The sequence below is a fragment of the Zonotrichia albicollis genome, chromosome 5 (assembly GCF_047830755.1).
Source record: "Zonotrichia albicollis isolate bZonAlb1 chromosome 5, bZonAlb1.hap1, whole genome shotgun sequence".
Taxonomy (NCBI): Eukaryota; Metazoa; Chordata; class Aves; order Passeriformes; family Passerellidae; genus Zonotrichia; species Zonotrichia albicollis.
The window spans coordinates 72098209-72110489 of NC_133823.1; the positions used below are offsets into that span (position 1 = coordinate 72098209).

A 12281-nucleotide genomic window follows, 5' to 3' on the forward strand; every position below is an offset into this window, starting at 1 on the left:
TTCCTAAAGAGGTGGCCTGAGACTGAGGTGTGCTGGGACCATGGTCTAACTTCAAAGCACAAAAGTTTTCATTTGGAAAAGGTACAGTAGTGATGACTCCCCTGGATTCCTGGTGTTTCCCCAGCTGCCTCTTGTTCATGCTAGCTTTGTCAGTTGCTTATTTGTCCGGTTTATCTCGGCTGTTTGAGGGGCCTGGAAAGGCCCGAGGTGGCCTTGGGGCAGCCCGCGTATCGAAGGACGAGAAGAGGCTTCAGTTCTTCTTTCTGGTTTTATGTTTATTAATTGTTTATCTAAAAGATGTTCTTTCAGCCTAACAAAGATCTGCTCAGCAGTCAGCCATGGGCACACTGTCTCTGCCCTCCGGGGCAGGCACCTATCTTTATACCCATTGTGACGTGTACAATATTTATCATTTTTCCCCAATACCATCTATTCTTATAACTCGGTGCACTCTCAGTATTAACCAATACAAAGGTGCCACCGTGGCCAAAGAAGATGGAGGAGAAGAGGAAGAAGAAGAAGGACAGGACACACCCCAATTCCTCCATCTTACTCCTCTAAACCCCCCTGTACATAAATCCTAAACCCTGTTTCTCTATCTCTAATTAACTAATCCCTTCACCATTCACCCCGGTGAAGCCCTCATCCTTGTCGTCTCCTGTGTAGGGTTAAAGTCCAGCCACCAGACACTTCTGGAACATTCCAGGACTCCCGAGCCCCCCAAGGTGGTCTCGGAGGCTCAGCATCTCAGGACTGAAATCTTGAGATCCGACACTTATTCTGCTGGAAACTGTGTAGTTTTAGGCAAAGGTATTGAAAGAGGATGACCACAAACTGCATGAAGTTAATTTTAAGATGTGGAGAGTTGGATTTGATGAAACACATTTTTCTGAAAATAATTTCACAATAGACCAAGAAGATAATTGGGGTTTCTGCTTGGATGAGCTGAGTCATAGAAAGAAGACAAATGTAACCAGCCATTTTTAGCACTCATTTGAAGGCACTAACCTTTTCTCACATAACCATCTCTAATGACCCTCTGTATTCAAAACATATCCCTAGTTCTTCTGCAGATCTGTTCTGCAGTATTCTCTGGTCTTCAAACAATTACCCAGGTTTCCTGGCATCCCAGAGGATTCTATCAGTGGCAGGGATAAATCCATTTTTCTGCTGCAGCATTTAGCTACATCATCTGTGGGATTATCTTGCTTGGTCTTCATCTGCTGTGCTCTCCATTGCTTCTAAATTCTTCAGGTTCTAAATTGTGCAAGGCCTGCAGAATGCATTTCCTTTTCGTGTCTTACATTGATTTACTCCAGAGTGCTGTGTCATGAGGGAAAAAGCAGGGATTTCATCAAAGTTGTAGTATGTGATAGTGTCTTCAAAAACTCCTCATAAACTGCCTGCACAGGAAAGCCTAATTAAAATTGCTAAGACATTCAGTGCTTGGTTTTGCAGTCTGATTTTTCTTTAACTTTGTTTTATTGCTTATAAATTCTTGGTAGTTTTTTTTTTTTTTTAATATATGTTGGAAAAAAGCAGATGTTGGTGTTTATCAGGATGGATAACTTCCAGTCCAGCAGACCTCTGCAGTTTGAGTTGAGAGTATTATTTCAGCAGGGTAGATTGCAGTTATCTTCTCTGTGGTCCACAGGGAAATTGGATGTATTAGTGATGGCTCTGCAGATACAAAGTCTCAGCATTTGTCTGCTAGACAGCAACTTCGGGTTTCATTCCCATTCTTGAGGGAAATGTGCACACTTGGCCTGTTGCCCCCCCTCCTTGCATTTTCTCCTAGATGAAGCTCCTGCTGCTGCTTCTCCACCCCTTCACTTTATCAGGCAACCTTTGCTCTCTTCCACCCTTGATCCCAGATTCTGTGCCCAAATGGCATTTACAAAATCCATTTTCACCTTGGCTCTTCATTTGTGCATCTTGCACTCAGAGTCTGCCTCTAGTCCTTTACATTTCCCACACATGGCTTCCCTATCTCCTGCACAGGGTGATCAATGAGCTGCTACAATCTAAATCTCTTCTGCAAACATCAATTTGCAGTGTGCCCAAACATCAGTCCTTGGCCAGGTTCAGGGGGTTTTCCTGGGGTTGCCAAGATGTGCTTGGTGAGCTGCCCATTGTGAAGTGTGAGTGCCCTGGAGCTGCTGCCAAGGTCAGTGGGGCTCCTTCATCTGGGAGGAGCAGTGTGTTTTTCCCTACCTCTCCTTTGAGAATGAGCCTGAAAAATGGCTCTCAAAATTGGCAATTTTCCAGTGTGGAAAATTCTAGTCAGAGCAATTCTAGCTTGGTAAAGTTGTAAGAACTAAGGAGATAGTGGTGGGGTGGGAAGAGCTGGGCAGTCCTAGCTGAGGCAGTTTTTCCATGGCTTTGCATGTGCCCTTTGTCTTCACTGCTGCTGCCAAAATAAGTTCTTACTCTTAAGATATCCTAATAAAAATGGTCTTCCATATGGGATTTGTAACTACTTTAATTTTGAAAAGCCACTTAATTTGAAAGAACTGGGCTTTTTATAGAGGTAAAATACATTCAGGGGCTTATTTGTGTTTCTGAACTTCCTAGTATGGTGTGTTCTGCCTGAAACTGGTGAGTGCAAGGCACAGGAAGTTCTTTGTTTCAGAATATCCACCCTAGTTTAGAGATACTGTTAAAAGGTATTATCTACAGGAGATGCTCATCACGTGCTATTGGGTTACAAGGTGAAATTATGTCTTAATTTCTTTATTTCTTGATATGCAACATGTTTTACACAATAACTGCAGCAAAATTGAGTTAAGAAAAAAGAAATGGCTGAGTCTTCTGGCAGTAGCAGAATTAGGAATGTGTATGAAAGGCAGAGCCCAGTTGAACAAATCTTAACTCTCTTTCTAAATTGAACACTTTTGTTTGGGTGGATGACTTGTAAATGTAATGGATTTTGGTTTTAGAAAATAAACTGTCAATTGCCTTCATGGAGACAGTAACTCAGCTGGAAATTGAGTTCTGGGGATTTGCTTCCTTTCACTAAGGATACAAGAGGAGATGGAGATAAAAGATCCTGGGAGCTTTCAACTAAAAGGTTTCAATCTGGGGACTTGACAGTATTCTCACACTTTCAGTTGGAAGGTTTTCCAAAGGGGAGAAGGTAATTTGGGATTTCAACAAGTCTGAAAGGCAGATTTAAGTTCATTATTCACTGTGGGTTTTTTTTGGCCAAGTGGAATGTCTACACAGAGAGACTGGTGTCCTGCTTCCAAAAGTGAAGTGGAAAAAAGTGAATATTAACATGCAAAATGAATTTATTTTAGCTGAGATCTGATAAAAAATGGTCAGGAGCAAAAAATTGTCAAAAAATTGAACAGGGATGTCTTTTTAAGAGGTGTACACCAGTTATCTCCATTTCTAGTAAGGAATGGGATACAAGTTATCTCTGTAGGAGAAAATAAGAGCAGAAAGTGAAATCATAATGTTGGTAGATAAGGATGGTAAGTGGAAGGATGTCATGCATGTCTTTGAATAAATGTAATGTGTTTCAAGTGATGCCCCAAACAAACAGGGTTTGCCCCTGCAGTGAGAAAGAAAAAAATGAAAAATGTAACCTGGTAAAGCTGCACAATGAAAGTGTTGTGGAGAAGCCATCATTAAAATTGAGACAGCAAAAGGTCACACTGAGGAAAAGGTCACAAATGAAGCTTTACTTGAGAAGTGTGAAATCACACATGAGAGTGAATTTAAGGCATTAGTGGGGACCACTGGGTAAAGGTGGTTGTAGGGTTGTGTTTGATACCCCAAGAACTGGTGAGGTAGCAGCACTTGGCATGCTGAGCCTCAGAAGGGCAGGTGAAAGGGATTTATTCAGAAAAACCCTCAAGCTGAAAGTTGGTGGGGGAAAATCCATGGAGGGCACAGAGTCCTTTAGAGGTTGCTACAAAAAACCTGCAGCCAATCTAGAAAATCAGTGAACATTGCCTGTGCACTATTTATCACTGGAAACAAAGGCTATTAAAACTTCCATGCCTTCCCTCCTCTGCCAGTGTCTTAAAAGCACCACAAATTTCACAGTCTTATCTTTCCAAGTCCATATTTATTATTTCTCAAATGTAACAGTTCGTTTTCACTCTCCTGATTTGGATGATCTATGGAAAGTATTTGTTTGTTATAGATTGAGAGTACAGTATCATTGTTTGACAGAACTTATTTTTAGTCCACCAGTGCTTTAGCAACAGTCTGTAAAAATAAACTAATGCTCACAGTTATCATCCTAGACCAAGCCCTGCATGAATTTGTTTTGGAGATGGATGAATGTTTCCACAGCCTGAATAAACCATGTGATCTTGATTTAGCACTAATACTACTTGATAGCAAAAGTTAGTTAAAAGAGTATTTCGTGTTGTAAAATCCAAAATAAACAATTCAAAATACTTATCTCTAGCTTTAGTTGTCTTCTTTGCTCCTTAGTAGTTTTGTGTCATTTTGCTTTGCCATGTTCTATTTATTTAAATTTATTAGCTTTTAGAAATATTTATTGGTGGGAATCTAATATATCACTTCCATTTTCTCCTCAGTTAATTAATTAGTTAAGAGAATGGAATTGCTTCTCAGAAATGCTGGTTCATGAGCTAAAAGCCATTTTACCTTTTCAGAATAGTAAAATTTGATGAGGCTCAGTGCAGCTGAGCTGTTTGGGAAGCCATGATTTTTACAGAGATGGGTTCCAGGATGGAGCTGTAAGGTTGGCAGCAGCTAAAATTGAGTAAGGGGGATAACTAAAAATGGGATTGAGTCTGTGGCACCCAGGTTTGTCCCTGGTTTCACAGCTAGTGAGCAGGGCTGTGGCTGCAGTTTGAGGCACAGCTTTGCACACACACATTCATTAGCAACTCTGTGCTTGTGCAGAACTTGGGTTTGAAGAGAGTGAGGAATGCTTAATCTGCAAGGTGCAATGATTGCACCTGAACATCCTGCTGAGGGCTCCTTTCTGTAAGGAATGTGTTGATAAGCTGGCTCTGAGGAGCAGAGGTGCTTGCTGATAACACCTCTGCACTGTAAAAAGCCTTTTTTTTTATTCAGAAAAACCCTCAAGCTGAAAGTTAGTGGGGGAAAATCCATGGAGGGCACAGAGTCTTTTAGAGGTTGCTACAAAAAACCTGCAGCCAATCTAGAAAATCAGTGAACATTGCCTGTGCACTATTTATCACTGGAAACAAAGGCTATTAAAACTTCCATGCCTTCCCTCCTCTGCCAGTGTCTTAAAAGCACCACAGATTTCACAGTCTTATCTTTCCAAGTCCATATTTATTATTTCTCAAATGTAACAGTTCGTTTTCACTCTCCTGATTTGGATGATCTATGGAAAGTATTTGTTTGTTATAGACTGAGAGTACAGTATCATTGTTTGACAGAACTTATTTTTAGTCTGGTGTTTACCCTTTGATTTGTGTCTTTTATTTGGTTACTGATTCACAGGAGGCTGTTACTGCTTAGAGCATGGGAGCTTGGCTCATTTAAGAGCTTTTAAGGAGGGATTCTGTTGAAAGATTGTTCCTTCAGAAGGGTTACATTATATCAACCAGATCATTCTATCTGCAATGGTGGCTGGCTTGACACAAATGAGGAAATCTGTCATGACAGCCCTCCATGAGAGCAGAGTTAGGCAGTAGAATTGTCCATAGTGCTGGTAAGGTGATAGTTCTAATGAAATTGAAGGAAAGAGCTGCTCTTGACACTTCTGTCGTGTTGTCAGAATGGAATATTTTGCATGTTCTGGTGTCTGGATTGTCCAAGATCCAACAGGGAATGATTTTGTCATTGTGTTTGGGTTGTTGTGTTTGCTCTAAAACATGGTGGGAGTAGAAGCCCTGCATATGTGATGTACTTAATACATGTTGCTGCTGTGAGCCTAAACACACATTTTCCAGCTATTAAAGTAAAACCATTTCCAATCAATCCTCTCGTTTGGGAGAGGACTGAGACTTTGGGCTCATAGTTTTCAGTCTGCTTGGGGCAGGGCCATCTTTGTTGCTCTGTCAAAGCTGTTTTATTTTCATTTTTTCAGCTAACCAGTGCCAGGTGAATGTCTGGGGGTTTTGCTAAGCTCCTCTGAGGCTCCTGACTCTGCCATTCATGGTGTGGGGAGCCCAGAACTCTCCAGCACCTGCAGGTGCTTCACCCAGAAAGTGTCACACCCCTCTGGAGATGAGTGCCTGTAAGCTTGGTTTCACAATGCCTAATTTAGAGGTGCATAAATCCTGTATTAGATGAGGCTTTCTTTATGGAGTATGCCCTGTGCTAGTGTGCACTTGGTAGTAAATCATTTGGAACTGGATTGCTTCCCAAGACTTCATCATCAAGGAGAAAGTTTTCTGTTAGCTTGTAACTGCACTCTGTAACTAGAATGAGCATTCAGAGGCAGGTTTAGCAATGGCTTTTGCAGCAGAGCTTCTTCTAATTGAAGCAAATTTTCTCATTGACTTTCTTCTGTCTTTAGGTTTTTAATGTACATTAAAAAGTAGTCCTAAAATGTACCATTTAAAATACTTCTGTGGTATGTTGGTCCCTACACCACTGGTGTTATGGATGTAATTCTGATCGAGATGAGAGCAGTGACCTGAAAATGTGACATTTATATAAATTTTATTTGTGTTCCACTCGGAGTTCCTGACTGATTTTATACAAATCTGAAATTTAAACCAAGAAGAAGCCTTTATAAGGATGATGTAATAGAGTTTCTGGTAAGTCAGAGACTGTGACTTGTCCTTCAGAATTGGAATGGCAGAAGAAAAGTGTGACTCTACAGCAGTACATATAAAAGGGAAATAAAAGTAATAGTTATATCTATTTAATTAACTGGCCAATAATACTGATCATTTGTTTTGCCAACAAAAATGATGCTCAAGTTAAAAATCATTTGGGCCATTGATCTATTCCTTGAACTTGAGAGAGTCAGAACACACTGGTATTGACTAAGTTCCAGAGGAAAGGTTTGTGTTTTGCTTTTTAAACTGGAGTTGTTCTTGCATATTTTATTTATCTATGCATATTATGCAATGTTGTATTTTGGATGCACCATGTGAAGGGTGTTATTACATGAAGTTTTGTGCTTGCTCAATAGAGGCACAGACCATGTGCTCAGTAGGGCAGCTCTGTGTCCTTCACAGCATTGCTTTCCTCATGCCATGGTTTAACCCCAGGCAGTTCACTCCCCCACCAGTGGGATCAGGGGGAGAATGGGAAGGGCAAAAGTTGGAAAACTCCAATCTTGAGACAAAGGTAGAGAAAGCAAAAGCCACACATGCCAGCAGATCAAATCAGGGAAATGCTCACACTTGCCATGAGCAGCCAGAGTTCAGCCATCCCCAGGAGAGCAGGGCCCCAGCACAGTAATGGTGCCTTGGGAAGACAAACACCAGCATTCCAAGTGTCTCTTTTCCTCCTTGTTCCCCCTTTTATTTACTGACCATGAGGGCTGGAATATCCCTGTGCTCAGCAGGATCAGCTCTCGTGGCTGTCTCCCCTCTCAGTCTGCTCCCAGTGTGGGGAGCAGGAAGGGCCTTGGCCCTGGGTGAGCCCTGCTGAGCAGGAGCAGAACCATCTCTGTGTTATCTCCCATGCTCAGCACATATCCATCACACAGCCCCATTCCAGGCACTGTGAGGAAAACAAACTGAAACTGAAACTAAACTGAACTGCAAAGGAACTGCACCCCAGCCCAAAGCAGCACACTGCCAGAACTCAGTCCCACCCAGTTGTGGCACTCAGCTGTGCTAATAAAAGAGGGGAAGGTTGCAAGTCCCATACAAATATTATTAATGTTTGAAGGTTCTGGAGTCTGCTTGAAGCATCCCAGCTACTGTAGTAGCAAAAATATTCATGAGAGAGAGACTCAGAGTGGGAACGTTGTGACCTGATGTGGTATTTGTGAAGTAACAGTCAGTTTTACTATTGACCTTCAAAACCACCATCCTAGAAAGGACTTGACTTTTTTATAAAGGCCATTAAACTCATCCCAAATGTCCTTGCTACAGAGGTGAAATTGTTCAGTGCTGCTTTTTATTCACATAGCAAAAATTCTCCTTGTACTGTCTGAGTTCTCCTGTAGCAATTGGCTGGCTCTGGTTGGCTTGGGAATGCAGCATGATGCTTTAACTATGCCCAGTTCTTACTGATCTCTGTAGAAATAAATTAATTAGCCTTAGAGGTATTTTCACTAATAAATATTGTCCAGGAAAGGCTGCACATAAGCAGAACTGTTCTTTCCATCTCTAATTAAAATAATTCCAAACATTTCTATGCTTTTTTTCCTAATTAAAGTTCCTTTAATATATTTGGCAGAGATAGGAACCATACAGTTCCTGTTGTGAAAGTTCTCAGGAATGCAAACATGAATAGTCAGTTTAAAAAGTCAAAGTAATGTCTTCTAACAAAAGAGAAACAGCCTTGGTTTTGAGAAAGAGGGAAACCCTCCACTCATTAGATTTTCATGCATGATCTCAGCTCAGCAATTGCTCTTCTCTCATATGCTGATAAAATACATTATGTCTGTGGATACACATCTGTCTGTCCATCTGTGTGTGCATAAAAAGGAAAAATTCCCAACACCTGATTGGTCCCTCAAGTTGCTGATAGCCCAGCTGGCCAAAATGGATCTGAAATCCAACGTGGAGTTTTGGTTTTGTTGTTGCTGTGAAGATATGAACAACATTGATAATGTTCTGGCACAGGATTTTCTCTAGGAGAGTGCTGCTTCAGAGGTCACTATAGCACACTTAGATTCATGTATAAACTGAAATAGTTGTTTTGTAAACCTAGAGCTGCATGTTCATGAGTGCTGTTTGCAGTATTGCTTTATTGCCTGTCCTAAGGATGTAGAAATAGTCACAGCTTTGTATGCACTAAATGGTCTTGGACTTTTTTAAACAGAATTGATGTGCCAAGTAAGCAATTCTCTTTATTTTACAGACTGTGCCTGTGTTTTAAACTGTGGTGTTGACCTGATAATTTATTTAGCTAGCTTAAAAAAATTATGAGAGGACAAACTCACCTTGATAAATCATACAGCACCATACAGTAAGGGACTGGTTCTGTCCAGAAATCAGTATTTCATGCCCAAATTCAGTCTGACATTTTGAAGATTCTCTAGAACTCTGCAGCAGTGATTTGCAGAAAACCAGAAATCATACCTGAACAGAGTGTAGTCTGTATTTACACTCTTCACACTGCCAGCTCTGTTCAGTTAATTGCCATGTTCCCCTTAAAAAGGGAATGCTGAGTAAGGATTTCAGGGCTGGGCTGAGGTATGATACACAGAAAGTGATAAATGCTTTTCTGGGTTTCTTCCTACACACTGGATGTGCAGGGTCCTCTTGAAATTCAGCTCCCATGCCCTGGTGTGTTTTGCAGTGCTGTGTATGCAGGGGAAGGTGCAGCCTGGGCCTGGAGGGACTTTGAGCAAGGAGGTTTGAACATGCTTTTGGCATTTTTATGTGGGCTGAGAAAACCAGGCTGGAGCCAGGAGAGCCTGCATCACATGGGGGATGCCTTGGCCTTGCTGCAGTCTTGCAAGCAAACAAGGAAATCAATGGAAAAGAAGTGTGGTACAATAAATAGTTGAACCTTGCAGATGAGATATCCAAACTGGCCTGAATCGTCAGCTGAGGAGCCTGAGCATGTTCAACATCTGAAAACCAGGAGCAGGCAGAATAACTGATGCCTTCAGAGGGAATGGCTGCTGATAAAACACAGTGGGAACATCACAAAGGGAAATGCTTTCTTGACGTTTTCATGTGAATCAGTAAAGCAACTCACAACCAAGGGATTATTTGTAGACTGGTTAATCTTTCTCAAAAGCAATCTATGATGATAGAAAAAGAGAAAACAAACCCCTTCAACAGTGCTAGGAAACAGAGACACTTTGGTTCATGACCTAGTTTTTTTCCAAAAAACATCAGTGTTACTTTTCAGAATTCTCTTTGATTATCCAGTGGAGGTTTTTGTCATCTTTTTACTGTGCTGATTAAACCCAACATTTTCCTGGGGCAGCAGTGCCATGCTTGGACAAAGCCTTCTCCTTTGTTCATTAGAAGGTTATGTTGTATGGCATATATTGCCATTTTCCTAGGAATATTTTAGTGATCAGATTTTCATCAATGTAACTGTCAGTAACAACTCTAGAATCACTGCTTACACTGTAAGGGTGTCATAGAGACACTGATCTGTTTATTTTGTTGTCTGAGAAATGGGTCATTTTCTTCAGTATCTGTGTGTGCCTCTCTTGTTCTCCAGAGGATCTCTCCCTTAGGACTTTTTCTCTTTCCAGTGCTTTCCCATGGTGTGCCATGAGGATCTGGAGCTTTAGCACAGTCCTTATTCCTACATTTAAAATTTGCAGCTTTAGCACAGTCCTTATTCCTACACTTAAAATTTGCAGCTGTGATCCACATCCTGCAGTAAGAATATGGTGATAGTTTGCAGGCATCACCCTCAGGAGCATGTCAGGACTTCATTTTTCATTTTTCAGTTTTCTCAGACTTTAAAGTGCAGGTTCAAGTCCCTTTGGAAATTTTTATGGGTGTGTTTTATCTTGGAGCTGTGCCACCAATGTCTGTCTGTTGCTTTGTGATATTTTTCTGACTCCTGAGAGATGGTCTTCCTGAAATATTTCCAAAATAAAACTCCTCTTTATTGCAGCTATATTTGGGGTTAAGTTATGGTTCATCAGATCAACACTCAGGGCTTGCACTTCAGTGGGGCCTCAAGGTTCCAGAAAAATAGAAGTTTGTGCAGGTCCTTGCAGCATTTTCCATCTTCTGCCCAATCCTCCTTTGCTTTAACATAAAATTACAATGTTGTGTAATCTCCCAGCAAAACTGGGAGATTCCTTCTGGGACAAGAGAGAGAAAATGCTGATACTTTGTTGGTGGAAAGGCAAAAGAAACAGGAGTATTGCATTTACTAAAAAAAACCAAAACAAAACCTCACCAAAAACAAAAGAAAACCAGCCCCCCCACAAATATAAAAAACTCTTATTAAATTTTCCCCCATTCCCCTGCTGCTATGAGAGTTTGCCACTGATTTTGATGGGAGCATAAAGAGATCTCTCTGCTTTTTCCTCTGGTGTACAGTGACATCTACAGAGAGTGCAGCACACCAAACAAGACTTTCCCATTCTGTACCACTTTTTTTTTTTTCACTCTTTTTCTTTTATGTATCCTTAATTTAAACTCAGAACTTTTTGCATGCACAGTATTACTTACCTCTGTACGTTCCCACAGAAATGTACTTTATTTTAAAAGTTGTTTTACCATGACAGAAATGACTTTGATGTTCTGAAAGGCAGCTTTTTGGAGATGGAGTTTCTTTCACAACTTCATTGTTCTCATCAAAAAGTGGATTTTGAGTGCTTTTGGTCTGAGTTATCATGCAAGATAGCTTTTCCATTAAATATTTTAATTATTGAAGTAATGTTCTGAAGTGTTAAAGAAAACACTTCAGATTTAAAGATGTGAATTTCATTTAATTTCTAAAAATTCTGATTAATAAATTAGTTTAGGAGGCAAATAGGGCTGCTTTAAAAAAATGGGTTTTAGACAAACTCCTTAATTCTGTCATGTACGTTTTTAATTGTCATTTCTTATTTTATTTTTTTCTCTTAATTTTTTTGTCTTCAAGAAGGTAATTTATTACATGTGTGTTAGAATGTAGATACTTGGGCTCTGAACTTCATGGCATTTATTTTTTAATTGTTCTTGTTTATGCCTTTTATGTAAAAGTCTTAATTTTGATATATCAAAATGTGAACATTTTTGGGGAGGAATTTTTTCTTAGATATTAAATATTAAATATATCAAACCAAGGTTGAAAGTTACTGCATCAATATGTATAAATACCTCAGGAGTTGGTTTAGTCTTGTTTTTTTTTCCCATACCAGGTCAGATGTTATGATAATATTAACTGCAAACCAGATCCAGGTCTCATTAAACTAATACAGCAGAATGATAATCAGAAAATTGCCAAGTAATGAACAAAACCCAGAACTTTTAAACCTTATTAAGCCATTGTGGCTGATGAGCAAGTTTCATGGCCAAGGCTTTCATGTCTGAAAAATGACCCTGATGTTTGCCAGCTGGCATTATTGGTTAATTTGGGTTAAACTCAATTTACAAAGAGGAAAGAACACAAAGTAAAAGAATATCTCAGTGGAGCAGGAGGGAGCACTTCAAACCCATGTAGTAAAAATCTACTTGTATGTAGAAAATCCTTGGCAAAATGCAGCCTTATGCAGCAGTAAAAAA

At 40.2% G+C, this 12281-nt stretch overlaps 1 protein-coding gene across 3 annotated transcripts in view; it reads left to right on the forward strand.

Moving 5' to 3' along the window:
* SEC24D (SEC24 homolog D, COPII coat complex component) overlaps nt 1-12281 on the forward strand; it is a 49194-nt gene that overhangs the window by 19777 nt on the left and 17136 nt on the right. The window lies entirely within an intron of this gene.